This window comes from Panthera leo, chromosome A3 (assembly GCF_018350215.1).
Source record: "Panthera leo isolate Ple1 chromosome A3, P.leo_Ple1_pat1.1, whole genome shotgun sequence".
NCBI classification, from domain to species: domain Eukaryota; kingdom Metazoa; phylum Chordata; class Mammalia; order Carnivora; family Felidae; genus Panthera; species Panthera leo.
In genome coordinates, this window is record NC_056681.1 from 59,298,656 (window position 1) to 59,319,099 (window position 20,444).

The following is a 20,444-nucleotide window of genomic DNA, read 5'->3' on the forward strand; positions in this document are numbered from 1 at the left end:
TCATGATCTCGTGGTTTGTGAGTTCCAGCTCTGCATTGGCTCCGTACTTACAGTGTGCAGACTGCTTGAGATTCTCCTTCTCTCTCTGCCCCTCCCATGTGCACTCACTCACATGTGCTCTCCGTCTCTCAAAATAAATAAACTTAAAAAAATAAAAACACATTTAAAAATTTATTAGGAAGTGTAAATAGCCTTAAAAACTATGCAATTCTGAGGACTAAGCCAAAGAATAAGTATGCAATATAATAAAAAAGAAAACTACAAAACTTTACTGAAGGACGTAAGGAAATATGTGAATAAAGAAAAGACATATCATGATCGTTGAGGACAAGAGTCAATGTTGTTAAAAGTTCAACTGATGGCAAATTAATCTATAAAGTTAGTGTAATCCTTATTAAAATTCCAAAATTCCTTTTTCATGGAATTTTAAAACTGACTCTCAAATCATTTCCAGAGAGAAAATATTCAAAGTATACTTTGCCAAAAAGATACTTTGCCAATGTCAAAATGTACCGTAAAGCAGTAGTAATTGTTATATTGTTGTAGTCATTTTGTTATTGATCTGGTAACAGACAATAACAAATAGATAAATGGAATGGAATAGAGTCTTGAAGCAGATCATTTAAATACAGAGTAAAAGTGTTTATTTCAAATCAGTGCAAAATGACGAACTATGCTAAATGGGGTTTAGAACAACTGGCCATCCACGTGGCACCTGGTGGAGCATGTGATTCTTGATCTCAGGGTTGTAAGTTTGGGCTCTACATTGTATGCAGAGATTACTGAAAAATAAAATCTTTAAAAAAAAACAATTAGCAATCTAGTTGGCAAAAAAAATCCCTATTTCACACTATAAATTTAAATAAATTTCAGAGGATTAATGAATTAAGCCTAATATACCCATAAATACACAGGGGCGCTTATATAAAATTCTGTATTAGAAAGAAATAGAGTATATATTTGATTGGAACACTGTTCTTGAGCAAAATTTAGAATAGAGAAGCCATTAAGGAAAAGATTGATAAATTTTATTATATTTTAAAAATATCTATATGAAAAAGATAACCAATATTATCAAAGAAAAGACAGAGTGGCGTAACTATACAACAACTATACAGATATAATACAGAAAAAGAAAGGGGAGGGAGAGAAGGAAGGAGGCAGGCAGGCACAACTTAAATGTCTAACATAGAGAAAATATTAAACTGTAGAATATCCATAATATGGAAATGTATGCAACTCTTAAAAAGAATAAGATGGATCTATCTGTATTGACAAGTCAAACTCTTTGTAACATAGTGAGTAAAGAAAAACAGTTATAGAACTACAATAGAACTATCTAGTATCAGTTTTCCTCAACCAATAACAGCCCAGTCTCCAAACTTAGTTGTTTAAAGCAATATATTTAGCTCAAAATTATACAGGTCAGTAATTTGGGCTGCATTCAACTGGGCAATTCTTATGGTTTGGGCTGGGTCAACTAATCTCAGCTGGGCTCACTCAGACATTTGCATTCATCTGGTAAGCAGACTGGGTGTCTGGGACCCCTTTCCATGTGGTCTATCTCCAGATGGCTAGCCCAGGTTTTTTTCCCATACTGGTTTCAGAGTTCCAAGGCAGTGAGTGTAGAAGCTACAGTCTTCTAGTTTGGAACTGGCACAACATCACTGGATTCACGGGATGGGAAAATAAACTCCACTTCTCAATGAAAGGGGCTGAAAAGTATACAGCCAATTTTGTAATCGACTAACCTACACTTACATACAAGTTTTTTCAAAATGGCTCCTGCAGTCCCATGACTGCATATGTAGGTAACACAAAGAGAAAGGGTAGGATTCCACACAAACACACAAAGAGCAGTGATTCTAGACAAATGGGATTATGAGGGAATCATAAAAGCTTTTCCATTATCTGTACTTTTGAATGATCACGTTGGCTATTTATGAATTACTTGTATAACTAAAACTAAATTTTAAAACTTTATTCAACTCCAAACACTATTATGAGTATGTGGGTTCACATTTAAACATCTGACCTTACATACATGAAAACGCAGCTTCTTTCTTTATCTTATTGCATTTATTTTTCCGAAGTGTTTCTTTTGTTAGGCATTACTGAAAAGACTGTAACCAGTGGATTTGTCAGTGTCAAGTGAATTTAATGAAATATCATTTTTTTTAAATACATGAACTCACAAGTGGAGCTCCCACACCATTTGAAACAGAAGTGAATGCTGAAAATTACACTAAAAATTCCTCCTCCTTTCCACATTAAATTAGCTCCCACTTTGTAAATGGTTATTATGAAAAAACTCAGCAGGCTTTTAAGGAACTGAACTTTAATCTGTAGGATATAAAAAATGTAATTTCAAAATTGATTATAAGTTTCTGTGTTCAAAGCATAGCTTTCTGAGATCTTCAGTGGCACCTAGTGTCCTTCAAGAACCTCTGAGTCTAAAGCAAATTAACATGCAGGTATGAGAATTAATGTTTGAGGGCTTCTATCTCTCTAGCAGGGTTTCACAGAAAGTAATGACAGGTTTATTTCAGAGGCTGGCTGTTAAAGCCCCCAAAAAGCTGTTGGGTGGTAGAAAAGGCCAGCCTTTCCAATCTGCTAGCACTGTCCCCACTCACCTGAATACACTTTCTTTGCCTCCCACTTTCTATGCCTATATCCTGTGCTTTTCTCGTGGCCTTTACATCTGCTCTTATAGTGGGCTATTTAGTGGAGGCAGGGGATGGGAGAGCCATGTAATCTCAGGAGAACCAGGAAGTGCTAAGAGACAAGATCCACAAAAGTAAGAACCATGGCTTTACTCATTTTATATTTTCCTCTGCCAAGAGTAATATATCAGACAGTTGGGTGAGTTACTTGTCCATTGGCCTTCAGCTCCTTAAGTGCCTTTCCTTATTCCCCTCTGATCAGGGAGAGCTAGAAACCTGCAAAATAAACTTTCTTCCCAGCTAGCTTCCCCTTAGCTTCTATCATTGGTAGAAAAGGATGGGAGGAATTTGAAAGACAGAAGGGAGAGCCATTTTTTTTCTGCTTTAGGTGATGGCTCCTGCAGATGCAACTCTCCTAGACTCCACAAGCACAAGTGCTCCATGAGCACTCCACAAGCAGCAGCATTTATACATGACTTCATACTCCCCAGGTCCTGTGGTGTAATGAGAGTGTGTGCTCCTGGATTCCTGGAGAGAAGTAGAGGTGGTAATTGAAACAGTAGCTTTTGTGGAGACCCCATTAGTCTTAGTGGTCAAGGAACACAGGCTCTGTGAACATCATTTTTCCTTATGATTCTCCAACCCTAGGGGTGGATGGGAGCTTTCTTCAGTTGCTAATCTCTGGGTAATGTCACCATTTACCATTTTTCAATTTTTCAATTTTTCAGTTCCAGACTCCTTTCAACTCCTTTACAGTTTTGTTGAGATATACCACATGTGTTTATAATCTGATAAATTTTAACATAAGTATATACTGTGATATCATCATCACAATAAAAATAACAAATGTGATTTCTCATGCTACAAAAGTTTGTCATGCTCTTTTGTAATCTCTCCCCCTTCTTCCCTCACCACAGATCTGCTTCTTGTCATCATAGCTTGCATTTTCTAGAATTTTACATAAATGGAATCATACAATATTTTCTTCTTTAAAATCTGAGTTCTTTCACTCAGCACAATTAAAATGACCTATGTTACATATTTTAATCTTTTATTCCTTTTTTGTTGCTACATAGTATTCTATTGTTTATATGTATCACAGTTTGTTTTTCCATTCACCTTTTGGCAGACATTTGTTTCTAGTGTTAAGCTATTACAAATAAAGCTGCTATGATCATTTGTGTACAAGTTTTTGTATGGGTATCTTCTTTCATTTCTCTTGGGTAAATACTTAAGCTTGTAATAACTGGATTATATGGTAGTTGCATATCTCACTCTTTAAGAAACAGCAAAGTAATTTTCCATAGTTGTATTATTTTACATTCCTACCAGCAGTACATGGGAATTCCAGTTGCTCCACATTCTTATCAACACTTGATATGTAATGTCTTTTTAAAAAATTTTTTTTAATATTTATTTTTGACAGAGAGAGAGAGAGAGAGAGAGAGAGAGAGAGAGAGACAGAGCATGAGTGGGGGAGGGACAGAGAGAGAGGGAGACACAGAATCTGAAGCAGGCTCCAGGCTCTGAGCTGTCAGCATGAAGCCTGACGCGGGGCTGGAACTCACGGACATGAGATCGTGACCTGAGCTGAAGTCGGATGCTCAACCAATTGAGTCACCCAGGCGCCCCAATACGTCATGTTTTTAACTTTACCCACTCTACTCCTTCCAACACTTTTGTAACCAATTCCCTAAATTAAATTCCTCTGTTTAAGATACCTAGAGTTATTTCTTTTTCTTTTTTCCTAGTTGTATGCTGAGTCAATATAAAAATTAAGTGACTCAATACTCAATCTGTATTAGGCGAATGAATGAATAATTTATTGAAAGGAAAGCTCTCAGGGCCATGAAAGTATGAAAAATCAAGAATCCTGTCTAGGCAGGCAGAGACTATGATGAAATGAGAATATAAAGCCTCTATTGAAGTATAGGCACAGGAGAGAAGCAAGAAAGAATCTCTAGGAAACACATAGGGGAAAGTTCAGAGGTTATTAGATAGGAAACATTTAAAAGAGTAAATTGCTAGTGTTTGGAAATAGAGACTATATAATGGGAGAGTATAGATGAGAATCAGTATCTTTACTAATTACTAAATCAGTAATTTAGTAAATAGGAATGGCAATCAATAGAAAAGATAATGGCTTGCATCCAGTGGATTTCTTTTTTTTTTTAATTAAAAAATTTTTCTTTAATGTTTATTTATTTTTGGAGGAGAGAGGGACGGAGCATGAGGGTGGGAGGGGCAGAGAGCAAGAGGGAGACACAGAATCTGAAATGGGCTCCAGGCTCTGAGCTGTCAGCACAGAACCCAATGTGGGACTCTTAACTCATGAGCCATAAGATCATGACCTGAGCCAAAGTCGGATGCATCGACTGAGCCACTCAGGCGCCCCTCAGTGGGTTTCTACATAAGGGTAAATTTGAATAAGAAGGAGGGGTTTCATGAATCCCAATTAGAATAAGAACTTAACTGAGACAAGAAAACATAAACAAGCAACTCACATGCCCCAGGTCAGCCTGTTTGAGATGAGAACAGCCTATGTCTTCTAGACAGGTTACTGGGGTGTGTGGGTGGGATAAGTCAATTTGCTGTGGAGTCTTTCTAGTCTGATGATTCAGAAGCTAGAGAAGGAGGAAAAGAGGAATGGGGATGACTCTTGCTTGGAACGTGAAGCTGTTACGGAACCAGGCTGGAACACTGGCAGAAAAACCAAGCAGCACTCGGAGATCTTGGTGGACTGGAGATTTATGTAACACTGGCGGGCTCAGAGGAGACTGTTTCTCCAAAGATCTGAGCCCCGAATGTGAGTGGGAAGGGTAATTTATAGTTATCAGCCTCCATATTTGTGTGTGTGGGGGGGTTCATGCATGCAGCAAACAAAGGAAGAAGAACCCGGAGGAGGGGTCTCTAAGCTAGAGACCAGAGTTTATTTTAGCCCCATTAACCATCTTTGGTGTACTTTATCCACTTCTCCAGCAAAGCAACCTGAAACATTGCCTCCTCCTCTCAACAACACCATTTGCTAGTTGATTCTACTGCCCTGTCTGCCTTAAGGAGTTCCCCACATATTCACTTTGCATCATCTACTATTTTTAACCCTCAGAAGGATGGGGGCTCTGTGTTCCAGTCCTATTGCTCTGCCATGGCACTTGGAACAATGATAGTCTTTCACTCATTCATTCATTTCTTTATACATTTATTGAGCTCCAACTATCTGCCAGGCACCAGGGATAGGAAGATTAATAAGAAATCATCTCTGATCTCAAGGAGGTCATACTGTAGCAGGAAAAGCAAACACATCAGTAATTCCCTATGAGGGCATGAGAGCAGTATGTCCTTTATGGGGAAAGCAGGGAAGATTCTACAGTGGAGGTGGCTTCAACAGGGGGTTTGAAGACCAATTGAATTTTCCCAGCAGAGCAGGCAGAGGAGGGGGAGTAGCCATATGAAAGGTACATAGATGGGAAAACATCAGAGAAAAGTGAAGTTTGGTGCTTCCAGAGGCGGGGGCAGAAGCATGGCTGATAGCTGGAGTAGGAGGAGAGAGAGTTGTGGCATCTTTTGGGAGATTCTTAGGACTATGACAAAGATGTTAAGAGAAACAGAATGAAGGGGTAAAATGGAAGCAGGTTGTCAGGTTGCAGACTTTTAGAGACAGTGGGAAATGAGTGGTATCACTTTTATAAGCTTACTCTTGCCTTCTGCAGATGGAGAGCTTGCCACCAGCTGGGTACGTCTGATACTCTGATATTAGAACTTGGCCTTGCTTCTGGTAGAGAAGGGAAGTGAGAGGGAAAGAATCATAGTGGTTAGAGACATGGAATGCTATCCTAAAGAGCCAATATGCCATTTCAGGAGTAGGATGTATTGTGTATTAGGAAGTCATCAAAGGTATTGGGGCCTGCCCACAGCTGTAGCTACAGAGAGCTTATGTGAGAAGTGAGATCTGAAATGGAAATCTATCAGAAAACATCTGCACGTGAAAAACAGTGAGGGCTAGACCCAAGGTAGCGTCAGCAGGAAGGGAAAGTGGGGGTGGACTGAGACATTTTAACCAGAGAATTGGCAAGAACTGGGGATGACTATCTGGAGGCTGAAGGAAAGGAAGGAGCTGGAGAGGCCTCCAAGGAGTCAGGCCTGTGATGCAGAGCAGAGAGTGGCCTTCTTCACAGAGACCGGAAATGGAGAGAAAACAGTGGGTTGATGTGTGGTATAAGCGCCCGTGGAGGATGCAAACGGAGGTGTCCAGGATGTAGCTGGAGATGAGTGCCTCATGCTTAAGAAAGAGACTGAAGTCATGTGTGTAGACTTAATCATCAGGAGTATGTGTGCGGCAGCTGAAGTCACTAGAGAAATTGAGAACACTTTAGGAGAATGAAGGGAGTGAAGGAGCATGAGACCCTGGTGAATATCAGTGCTCAAGCAGGGAGGAACAGAAGCCAAGAAGCAATAGTCAGGGAAAATGCCCTGCAGGAGAGGAGTGGATTTAGCAGTTAGGGTCTCACTGGTGAGCAGTTATCAGTAGGGTCTGGGGTGAGGTTGTGCAGAAGAGGCAGATACAGCCTTTCAGGAAGGATGGAAGGTGAAGGGCCAGGGAACCAGGGGAGCTTTAAAATAAATGAAGGGTGAGGGAGATGCAAACATGTAGATAGGCAGAAGAGAGGAAATGGGGGAGGCAGAGATGAATGGAAATTGAGGAGCCAAAGTCATGGAGTAATCAAAAGGGATATAATCATAAGCCAAGAAGAAGGATAAGTCCTCTATTCCTGAAACAGGAGGGAGGGAGGTAAAGACATACTCAGATCTGGAGGTGGTAGGAAGGAATCTGAGCAAGTCACATGATGGGGAACCTCTACCTTCTATGTAAAGAAGAGGCTGAGTTACCTAGTTGGAGGCTGGTGGGAAGAAGCAGGGAGTTAGAGAGGGCAATCAAGCCACTCCTGACACTCACGCTCTGTACCCAATTTGTTAAATTCTCTTCCTACTTTTTTCCTACTCTAAATTTTAAGATTTTAAGGATGTTAATACAGAGGTGTGCATTATTTCTCACCGTGCTAAGTCAAGGAAATCAAAATCCTGAAATAACAGACCCTCTACTTAGAGGTGAGAGAAATCTCAGCTAGTTAAGAAGAAAATATATCTTCTTCTAACTGAAACAAAACAAAATGAAAACACAAAGAAATATCCTTCTACATCTTTAACTATGCCTGTCAATGTTATTTCTAACTCAGGAGTAATAAAACATCTGAATTTCAGAGATTGTTGCTATAGCTTGTGGATGTAACTATAACTTCCATGAAGGTGGTAATCCTCATTGGTCTTGTTTTAAAACGTGTTATTCTGGTAATATTCCCTACGAGATTTTTTTTTTTCTGAAAAGCATTGTGAGTCCTCTAAGTCAGAAGAGGGTTATGGACACTTCTCTCATCTCATTTGTGCAAAGGTAATATTAATAATAATAATAAAACTAAATTCTATGACTCTTTTATCTTGCTTAAACAGTTTGAAAAAATAATTCATGGAAATTAACAATAATAAATGCTTGAGAAGTTATGTGGTAAATGAAAAAAATGGCTAAGGGCAAAGTTAAGGTTAGCATGCTCAATGGGGATGCCCTTACACTGTAACTCCAGGCTGTTCTTCAGTTTTACACAGCCTGAGGGACAGGAGAGGAAGGTTCTGGAAGCTCAAGGCGCTGTGGGGGCTCTGGAACTGAGCCAGAGGACTAGAAAGACCTCCTTCTAATCAGACCTTTGACTCTGAGGGTCCTTTCCCAGGCACTGACTGAGGAGAAGCAGCTCCTGGGGGAGCTCCATGCCCCTCTGGCTATCTTTGGAAGCCATTAGCAAGGTTTTCTAGTGCACAAAACAGCACTGCTATCTTTGTTTGCAAAGACAAGCTACCTATCCATCTCAGTAGGATGTCCCTTTGGGTTACTTTCCCAATACTGACAACTGAGTCACAGGGACCCAGACATTGTCTCCGACCAGAGCCTTCCTAGGGCCAAGAATGTTCATATTTGTGTGAGATGCCGGATGGATATGGGGCAGTAATCTGGAAGAGAAGTTAAACACCTGTGGCAATAGAGATCCGATCATTCACTTTGTGGAGATTATATGCTATCATGGTTTGTAACTTCTGAGGGACATGGATCCTTCCAAGTATGTGAGGAAACGTATGGACTTTCTTTCTTTCCTTCTTTTTTGTTAATAAAGTTTGTTTATTTATTTTGATAGAGAGAGAACGCGCGAGCGCGCACACACACATGAGGAGGGGCAGAGAGAGGACAGAGAGAATCCCCAAGCAGGCTCCACGCTATCAATACAGAGCTGGACATGTGGATCAATCTCATGACCCTGAAATCATAACCTGAGCCTAAATCAAGAGTTGGCTGCTTAACTGACTGAGCTACCCCGGTGCCCCTAGATTTTTATCTCTGAAAAATGTGATGAGGTTTTTGGGGTGATAGTGGGGTTTGTGGGGCCCAGAGCCAATGGCCAAGAAAGAATTGTTGAAGACGTCTTTGGTGTAAAAAGGTAGATTCTACTGAAGCACGGGGACAAGACCCATGGGCAGGAAGAGCTGCCCTGGAACCATGAGGAGAGACTGGTTTTATACTATGGAGTTGTGGGGAGGTAAAGTCCAGGGGAAATCTTTAGCAAGATTTTCATAAACTAAAGACTCACAGGATACCGGAGGTCTAGCTATTGTCAAGCTAAGTTTGTTTTTCCCTCTAGCAAAGCATTAGCATTAAGACAGTAGGGAGTTCAGGGAGAAAGGTTTCACTCTGTCAGTCTCAAGTATTTGTCAATGGGATGCAGGTGATAAAGAAATTTAATTCTATCTGTCATTTCCTTCTGCCTTTGTTTCCCACAACACTATGGAGGGGTGATGGAGACTTGGGTCCTATAGAACTGTGATCTCTATCAGTTAAGCATTTGTTTTCCACTTTCCTTTGTTATTGGGCAGCCAGGAGTGCCTGAGGAGTATCACACATATCCCATCTGGGTGTGGGGGGTATGGAGGGTGTTTGTGGCCTGTCAGCTTACCTTATGCTCCCTCATCAAATGCACAGGCATGTCTGGATGTGCAATTTGTCATACTATGCTGGGGGTTCAGGTGCATGGTTCCTTTCCATAGTCCTTGTTCATGAACCCCCAACACATACAACTACTCACCAGCAGTAGAGGATTTCCTCTGAATATAATTCCTAGAGCACATACTTCAGAAACACCTCGGATGTGCACATTTGTGGGTCCATTCCAGACTCTGTGAATCTGAATTGGGGGTGAATCTGCATTGTAAACAAACTTCCCAGGGGATTCTGCAGAAATCTAAGTTTGAGAACCCTAAGTTCAGATCCTAGGTTGAGAATCTCAGTTCAGCAGAATTAAGCATTTTCTCTTATTTGCTCAACAGCTCACTCTCAGCCCTTTTGGGTTCTTTCTGCCTTCTGTCTCTAGCCAGCATGATCCTGGATTCTCCTCTCTACATCACCTTAGAGATACTCAGGACATGCAAAGGTTATTGGTGTATATTAATTCTGGAAAAACACTCACAAAGATAAATCTTATGCCCCAAATAAATAAATAATAGAGGACTCCCAAGAAGCCACATGGAATGTCTTGGGTGATCCGTGCCACAGTGGGGACCCATCACAGCTGCTGGCGTCTATATGATCCGCGCACAGCCATCTGTAAAAATATCACTTGTATACTAGCCTAAGCAGCCCTGGTGAATGGAAAGTTTTGAGAAGGCTTTGATGATTACAGTTTGTCACTTAGAGAAGCAGTGTGCAAACAACACCCGAGTATTGCTGGCTGCTCTGCTCAATGTGCATCCTGGCCTTTTCATTGACCACTATGAATAATTCTCACTATGCTCCATCTCCCTATTAGTCAGATGTCACAAGCTCATTTTTTCACACCAGAGCCATATTTTAATACCAGGTAGCAATGTTCTTCTTCAGGATTCTGTGTTGTTGTTGTTTTTTTTAAATTTTTTTTATGTTTATTTATTTCTGAGACAGAGAGGGACAGAACATGAGTGGGGGAGGGGCAGAGAGAGAGGGAGACACAGAAGGATTCTGTGTTTTTATTATCCATCATAATACCATAGGAGCATGCTTCCCCAAAGGCACAGAGACACACATATTGACCACTACCAAGGAAGCAATCAGTTCACAGGAAATTAAACTGGACTGTAACCACATATTTATTCCTCCACTTCTCACATTAGTAGTTTCCTTTGGAGAGTTTGCTGACCAATTCACAGACTGACTTAGTTTCCTACTGTGAGAAGGCTACAGAATTATTGCAATTATAATCACCTGCTATGATATCTGACACCACCATATTTATCAGAAGGCACAAATCCAAGTCCTGAGCCCATGTCATACAATTAGGCATCAGTATAAAAAGGCTCTGGATTGTGTTATGAATCTTTAAAAACTAGAATGTGTCATCAAAAGGAAAATAAGGATTTAGTTCTCTTTCACTTCAACTCTGAAGCATTTGAACTTTGGACATTTAGAATCCACAAACCAAAATCAAGATGGCCAACATTTGAAGTTGTCTGTTTTTTTTAAAACTTTTTTTAATGTTTATTTATTTTTGAGAGAGAGACAGAGACAGAGCATGAGAGAGGAAGGGGCAGAGAGAAAGGGAGACACAGAATCCGAAGCAGCCTCCAGGCTCCAAGCTATTAGCACAGAGCCTAATGTAGGACTTGAACCCACAGACCTTGAAATCATGACCTAAGGCAAAGTCATACGCTTAACCAACTGCGCCATGCAGGTGCCCCTGAAATTGTCTGTTTTACATAAATGATTATATTAGCTATTGTATTCATAGACAGACATTGGTTTTTGCAGGTCTCTGGTGTGGGACATGTTACCAATCATGGGGAGAACTGGTCAATAAATGGAGTTGGGACAACTGTGTCACCTCACATCTCACAGCACGAAAAAATCAAGGAGGCCCAATTAGAAATGGAATAGAAAGTATGCATTGTACCAACACCTTTAAGAGATCACAGGGTCATCCTTAAGTGTTGATGTAACACTTCACACCAAAACCCTCTTAAACTCCAAGATGATATAAAAGGCGGGTTGTCTTGATTCTGTAGCCTCTGGCACTTTTCTCTCCCAGGCTGCTGAGACCCCCGTATTTAGGGGCATTTCCACAGTGACAAAGAAATTTGGGAGAGCTGTTTCCTCGAAAGCATGCTTTTACCCTCCTATGATCCTTTGCCCTGGTTGTTGACTGGGTCACTATTAAACAACCAAGAAAGTAACCCAAGCTAAGTGAGGTCACCATTCTCAACAGACTTCTTACCTATACTAGCACTTGTGGTCTGACCTAGCTCAGCTTTCTATATGAAAAAAAAAAAAAATAGATATGTACTTCCTCATAGCATATAAAGATGAACTCCAGGTAGATTAAATATCTAAATGTGAAATTCAAAATTTTAAAACTGGAAGAGAGGCACCTGGGTAGCTCAGTCGGTTAAACATCCGACTTTGGCTCAGGTCATGACCTCACGGTCTGTGAGTTCGAGCCTTGCATCTGGCTCTGTGCTGACAGCTCAGAGTATACAGCCTGCTTCAGATTGTCTCTCTCTCTCTCTGCTCCTCTACCACTCACGCTCTGTCTCTCTCTCTCAAAAATAAACGTTAAAAAGAATTTAAAACAACTGGAAGAAGGTATGTCATAATGTTTTATTGTTTGAGGGAAAGATGATTTCTTTATAAAGATAGAAATCATTAAAGTACTGATATATATTATTATAAAAATGTTAAACTCCTATATGATAAAATATGTTATAAATTAAGTTTAAAGACAAGCCACTGTCAGGGAGAACATATTTATAACAGAGCAAATGGGAATTTATATCCAAATACCAATTAACATATGTGCTATGAATTAATAATAGTTAATATACATGAATACACTGTATCCTAAAAATTACTCTACATTTATACAGTAATCCTTTATACGTATTTCTTTCTACAGATAAGGAAACTTAGATGCAAAGGATTTAAATAACTTGTTCAATTTTATACAGCTGGTAATGGCCTGGGCCAGGACTCAGCAAAGGATATAAATAAGCCATTCAGAGAAGAAGTAACCTAACGATCAGTAGACTAGTATTAGAGAAATATAAGTTAAAACAATTAAATACTATTTCACACACATTGGATTGGCACAAATGCTTACCTTGCACAGTTAGTGAGAAAATTAGATATTATGTATTAAAAGCCATTTGGCCAGGACATGATACATAGCAGCAACTCAACACATGACAATGGGTAGTATTTAGGCTCAGTGGGCAGTATTATTATAAAAGACAGTCTGCTTGCTATATATTTGCAGCTTGATGGAAGAGAGAATCGTGAGTTATTGTTTTAGTACATAATTAAGAGACATACTATCATTGTTTCCCATTGGGGAGAAAACCTCAAAGTATTCATTTGCTTGTTAGGAAGACTGACATACCTTACGGGTTACTGTTGGCTTATATATACGTTTTTCTATCAAATCTTCATATTTAATGTGTTTTGATAGTCGGCTTGACAGAAAGCAGCATTTCCAGAGGAAGGCCTATGTCACAGAACAATAAACATAAAACAACTTAAAATGATGATACGGAACTAATCCTAACATTCACCCAATAATTTTACAAATCTAGTCTTTCTCATCTTTACCCCATACATACAAAACAAAAAGTGGCTAGTGCTGTTTTTTTAATTATCTTGGAGAGGTTTGGGGAGCCATAGAGGATAGGCAACTTGTCCGTGGTCCTCCCATGGGTTAGTAGCAAATAAAGGCCATGGTAGCTTGTACTGTATCAACTTAGTCAAGCTGTATGGCTAGAATTCCTTCTCCTGTGTGGCCACAAGACAGTCCTCCTATGTGGGGCTTGAAAGGAAACAGAAGCCATGTTTATCTATACTCAGAAATATATTTCTACTCCATTTGGTTGTACCAGTTGACCCTTGAACAACACGGGTTAGGGACACCAACACCCCCACTCCCCACACAGTCAAAAATCCACATATAATTTTTTTAAGTTTATTTATTGAGAGAGAAAGAGAGAGAGAGAGTGAGCAAGTGGGGGAGGGGCAGAGAAAGAGGGAGAGAGAGAATCCCAACCAGGCTCCGTGCTGTCAGCACAGAGCCTGATCTGGGGCTTGAACTCACAAATTATGAGATCACGATCTGAGCCAAAATCAAGAGCCAGACACTTAACCGACTGAGCCATCCAGCACTCCTATAATTTTTGACTCCCCCCAAACTTAACTACTAACAGCTTACTATTGACCAGAAGCATTACAGATAATATAAACCGTCGATTAACATGCATTTTGCATGTTATGTGTTATTATATATACTGTATTCTTACAATTAAAGTAAGCTAGAGAAAAGAAAATGTTATTAAGAAAATCATAAGGGAGAGAGAATACATTTACAGTACTTTACTGTAAAATACCCAGGTATAAGTGGCCCCTCTGTTCAAGGGTCCACTGTGTATTTCTACCTGGTTTGTAGAGAGTCAGGTGTGGTTGCAGACCATGACTGATACCACAGATCTGCCTCCCACCTTGGTGTGAGACAGCAGCCAGACCCACAGCTCTTCTAGTTCCTGCTGGATTCCTCCTTGGGCATCTGGGCTTTCTACCTCCTACCAGGTACACATTAGCTTTGTGACAACAGGCACAAGTATCTTCTTCAAGTTATCATTGAAGTCAGAGCAGTGAAGTCGGTGAGAAACTGATGTGGCTTTTAGTTCATCCTTGCAGATTCCAGCTTGTCTCTGCTCTCTCTCATTTCAAGCCCTTTCTTTCCTGTCTTCCCTACTGACATCAGGCCCAGCTCCGGATGCGGAGATAACCTCTGTGTATAAGCTATTTAACTAGCTCCCACAATTTTGTAAGGCCAAATCCCTGTAATACATCCCATTCCTACTGGTATGCTTCTCTGATTGAACTCAAGAAGGAAATACTGAGATTCTTCCATATTCAATAACCATAATCATGGTTAATATTCTGTTGAATACCTTCCTATCTATGCTGCAGATGAGGTGATTCAAAAACAATTAAACAGTTTTTTAAATGTCATCCAAGTCAGATAGCTGGAAATTCTCACAGCAAGGGTCCATAGTCACTCATCTTTCAATTGCTCTAATGCAATTTATAAACCAATAGCTTCTATTTTTCAGTATTACAAACAAAAAGCATAGACTTTTTTTTAAGAAGTTGTTTTAAACTGCAGATAAGCCAAAAAATATAATCACCTATAATCCCCACTCCAAGAGATAACAACCGTCAACATCTGGTATTTATCCCTTCTGGTATTTTACCAAAGCATACAGTATATAATATACAATGTGCCCTTTAAAAAAATTGAATTACATCACATATAATATTTGTATCTTTAAAATATAGTAGGGGGTGCCTGGGTGGCTCAGTTGATTAAGTGTCCGGCTTCAGCTCACGTCATGATCTTGCATGAAATCTTTGTGAGTTCGAACCTCATGTTGGGCTCTGTGCTGACAGCTCAGAGCCTGGAGCCTGCTTTGGATTCTGTGTCTTCCTCTCTCTCCCCCTTCCCTGCCCATGCTCTGTCTCTCCCTCTCTCAAAAAGAAATAAACATTAAAAAATCAAATTAAAATATAGTAGGAATGTTTTCTATAGAATGAAATATTCATCAGAAGCATCATTTTTGGCCTTATCATATTCCAATATAACAAACTTACATTACCTAATTGAGAATATTTAGGCTTTTTGTAGTTTTTATAGAACTCTAAGCAATATTATGATAGACATCCTTATAATTAAAGCTTCACGAATGTAAATAGTTATTTCCTTAGAGCAAATCCCTAGATATGGAAATGCTGAATCAAAGGACTGCAAAATGATGTCTTCTGAAGCAAATTTTCTGACTTCCAACAACCAAGACCATGTCCTGCTCCTTCCTAAAAATTTGGTACTGCAATTAACTAGGCCAGTTTTTATCCCACTGTGTGCCATGAGTCAAGCAATATCTACATCAGGAGGTTAAATTACTCTTTATAGGACATTTCATATGTGATAAAATGACTCAGAATTAGAGAGGCAAAACAACCCAGCTCCACATTCCATTTGTCAATAATTCTATTCTGCCCTCTTTTCATATTATACATTTTAAGTCTCCAGGGCTTGGCTTTTTTCTTAGTGCTAATGCAATTCTAGTGCTGAGCCTTGAGAATGTAGGCCCTTCTAGCAGTGGGTGAGAGACATCCCATCCCAAAAAGAAAAGAGGAAAGCATCTTTGTTATCTCCATGCCTCTGGAAAAACAGATTATTTGGCATAATAAAGCTATTCTTACAGATGTAACTGGACTGCAGAAACTTTTACTTTTTTTTTAAGTTTATTTATTTATTTTGAGAGAGACAGAGTCAGTGTGAGCGGGGGAGGGGCGGGGGGGGGGGGGAATCCCAAGCAGGCTCTTTGCTGCCAGCTGCGGAGTCCTATGTGGGGCTCAAACCCATGAACTGTGAGATGATGACCTGAGCTGAAACCAAGAGTCAGAAGCTTAACCAACTGAGCCACCCAGGTGCCCTGAAAGTAAACTTTTATATCAAAAGTACATAATTCTAATTGGTTGTCTTAATGTTTTGCCATGATTATAATAGCATTTCAATTTTCTGGAAAGTTTTAATATATTGGGTTTTATTAAGACAAAAGAGGATCATTGTCATGTCCTTATTTGCCCACAGACATTATGAATAAGCAACACTTAATAGCTCATATCTTACAAGAAGAATTCGAGATGCCATTTCATAGTTCTTATAGAAGCAGGGAAGAATCAAAATGTGCTTCCACAAGGCTGCTTTTAGGCAATAGGCTTGAGCAATGGAAAACCGAGGAAGGTAAAAGGACCCACAAGCGACCACCAGGCTGAATGCAAATAGGCTTATTAAGTGATTGACTTCAGTATAGCCATAGGCCCCAGTTGACAAATGGGCTACTTACAACAGGGCATAGTTACCAAAAAAGGAAAATTCCATTTGTTCCCATACTTCCTCACTCCCTCCCATAACTAAAGAACTCCCCCCCCCCCCCCCCCAACGCTGCCTCCTGGCAGACTTTCCTTTGCTGTCCTGCCCACTACTCCTTTACAATGTATTCAATACATTGCTATCTCCTTTGTTCTGCCTTGGGCAAATTCTTTCACTGCCTGCATGGCCGCCTCCACCTGTTGGGGTCACACCACAGTCTCCTGGTAAAAGCTATTTCATAAGATAATGCCAAAAGATGTTTTGTTAGATATATTTTAAATAAGAAATGATTTGGGAAATTGTGACTATTGTTCTGATAGTCACAAAATTATGCTGCCATACTCCTCAAGCTGAAAGAAATTAAATAGAACAAATCAAACAGAACCATTGAATTATTGACACCAGCAGGCCAGACACAGATGGGGTCCTGCAGGAAGAGGGTCCTTGACTTTGTGAAGGATGGAAATCAAATGCAAACCAGCAGGAAGTGAGAGCAGAGTTTATTGAACATACAGAGAGAACAGATAAAGATGAAGCATCTGGGAGACGTGGAAAGGAGCATGTGTCTGATCTTTGTTCAGAGTCTGGGGGTTTTTATTGAGGATTGTGATCCAGTGAATTTGTCCTTTCAGGCATCCAAGAACAAGTTAGAACATAGTCGAGGGCCCAAGTGTTATTCCTTGGAGGCAGAGGGCCATGGTGCTGAGCCCTCTAGTATCTGTGGTCTGGAATATGCATATGACAGCTTCCTCTGATCATTCTCACCTGGTCCTTCCTTAGATGTTATCTATTCCAGAGAAATCATTAACTCCTGTCCCTTACAAGGAGGACATATGCTATTTGCATTACAAGGCATGTGTAAAGTGGGGGTGCAGGTCCTAGTAAGGAATAGAAGCAGGAAAAGGAGCAAAATGTAGGTTTTTATGGAGTCTTAAAACCATATGACTTGGAATGACTTGACAGGTAAGTATTCTGTCAAAACTTATAGAAAGTAGCCAAAGTTGTACTTAAAGGGATATTTACAGCTTTAAATGTAAATATTAGAAAAGCTGAAAATAAATGATTTAAGCTTCTATCTTAAAAAGAACAGCACCTCGGGTGCCTGGGTGGCTTAGTTGGTTAAGCATCTGACTCATGATTTTGGCTCAGGTCATGATCTCACAGTTCATGAGTTCAAGCCCTGAATCAGGCTCTGTGCTGATGGCATGGAGCCTGCTTCGGATTCTCTCTCTCCCTCTCTCTCTCTCTGCCCCTCCCCTGCTTGCTCTCTATCTCTCTCTCAAAATAAATAAAAATAAACTTAAAAAAAAAAGAACAGAAAATAATAAAAAGGAAGAAAAAAGATAAAGGCAGAAATCAATAAAATAGAAAGCAGACATGCAACAGAAGAAATCAATAAGATCGACAAATCAAAATTTTTAAAAATAATAACAATAAGGTATAAATATTAGCAAGATTGGGCAGGAAAAAAAGAAAGAAAACACAAATGACCAGTATGAAATGAAAAGGGAGATGTTAATGTAGATTCCACAAATATTAAAAAAAGATAAGATACTATGCATAACTTTATGCAAATAAATTTGAAAAGTCAGATGAAATGGAAAATTTCCCCCAAAACACAACTAACCAAAAGATAACTAACCAACTTATATAAAAAAATTAAAATTCTAAATAGCCTTATATCTGTTAAAAAATTGAATCTGTAATTAACCCATTTTAATGCTTCTAGTAATAGTGTTCCAGATCAGTGACTTTAAAACTGTTTTGACCAGGGGTGCCTAAATGGCTCAGTCAGTTAAGTGTCCAACTTCAGCTCAGGTCACGATCTCCAGTTTGTGAGTTTGAGCCCCGTATTGGGCTCTGTGCTGGCTGCTCAGAGCCTGGAGCCTGCTTCAGATTCTGTGTCTCCCTCTCTCTCTGTCCCTCCCCTGCTTGCACTCTTTCTCTCTCTCTCAAAAATAAAGTAAACATTTTTTTAAACCATTTTGACCAAAACAATAGGAAATAAATTTTATATTGTGACCCACTGGACATAGATGTATGAGTATAGGTGTGTATGAAATAAAAGTTTTATGGAACAATCCTTACTGTTGTTGAAAATTTCCTATGCCCTTCAAGGCCCTTCTACCTGGTCTAAGATCAAGTTGACTAGACACAGATTAATAGGAAAAAGTCAAATTTAATAGCACACACACAGGGAATCCACACAGACATGGAAATTCCAAAGACAATGAGGCAACATGACACTAAGCTAAGGAGACGGGTAGGACTCTGAGGATACAAAAGGGAGAAAGAACATTAGCAGGAAGGTATAAGGAGATGTTTGGAAAACATAGGTACCCTATTATGCAGACAAATTTCTTGGGTAAAGAAGAATCTCTATTAATAGCTCTCTTCCTTGTACTAGCAGACAGTTAATGGAGAGATAAAGAGCCTTTTCCTGAATCTGCTGGGTTTGATTGTTTTAACTCAAAATAATGTCCATGCCAAAATGGCCTAATCTTAATACGAGGGAACCACTCTGTTACTTTATTTCTCTTCATTTTTCAAATGATGGTTGTGAAGCACTAAATTGATTCTTGTGACCCACTAAAAGGTTGCTGTGTGCAGTATGAAGAATGTTGCTTACATATAGTATTCATTATATAAACGTTTGCTATATATATTACTATTATTATTCATCTATGGATCTCCAGCACTTGCATAATACTTGGCACATAGTAAGCATTTGATAAATGTCTGTAGAACTAATCTCGTTATCAATGGGCTTTAAGAGAGTGGTCTCAACAGAAAGTTGTAAGTAGTATCCCCTCTTAAAACATTCTTTTCTTTAACTTCTACTAGGAACTAGGGTATCACCTACATCCATGTCTGTCTCTTATAATCAATAGCAAAAGAAATTTGCCAGCCACCAGAATGAAGAGAAGGCTGTCACGTAGTTGTCATTGGCTACACATGTATAAACTCACTCATTCAGCCAAGGCATCTGTTCATTCCACTGTCATCTCAGTTAAGCAAATTACTTTGGTGGCCCCAAATGTGGCTGAATTTTAACTTGAATTTGGATTACCAACTTTCATAAACAAAGAAAAGGCATACCACCATGATGCAGTATTGAAACTGAGTCTTTGGTATACAAAGCAAGTCAATTCAAGGCAGAGGAAGTTATCAAACCTCTCAAATCACAGAATTTCCAAAGGTAGGTAAGGTTTTTGCAACCAGTGCATACATTGCAATAGTCTATTCCAGTCCATTGAACTACTGTCTGTCAAAAACCTCTGGCCAACATTGAAGAAGAGCTTTTGAACAACCAGTCACAAGTGATTCAATTAAGGCAAGGGAAAACAAAACAGATTTTGACCAAATGGAAAATACAAATAAAACACTAGTATTCTTCGGTGTGTTTCAAATCATTAAATCCTAAGACTTTTCAAGTAATCAAGATCAAGAGCATAGGTTAATAATGGCAGCCTATTTGCCAGAGACTCTTGAGACTCTGGAAACAAAAGGGGGGTTAGGCCAAAACTTTGAATGTGGTGCTGAAAAAGAAAGCGTATGTAATCAATCATATGGATGCATGATTACTATTTTCACTTTGTAAAAAGAGTTTTAGTACAATTAATGTAGCATTTCTCTGTCCTGTCCACAAAAGTAAATATAAATTAACATAGTGTAACTGGGGCACAGGGATACAACAGCATCTGGCTCCCAAACAGACCAGGTTCGGCCCACTCAT

General features: G+C 39.5%; 1 protein-coding gene across 7 annotated transcripts in view; it reads right to left on the bottom strand.

Annotated features, from left to right (window-relative positions):
• NMS (neuromedin S) overlaps positions 1–20,444 on the bottom strand; it is a 45,981-nt gene that overhangs the window by 14,608 nt on the left and 10,929 nt on the right. For all 7 annotated transcript variants that reach the window (XM_042931981.1, XM_042931980.1, XM_042931978.1 and 4 more), the window contains exon 2: positions 13,163–13,267. The gene's annotated coding sequence lies outside the window, so the exon portion shown is untranslated. The remainder of the gene's footprint in view (positions 1–13,162; positions 13,268–20,444) is intronic.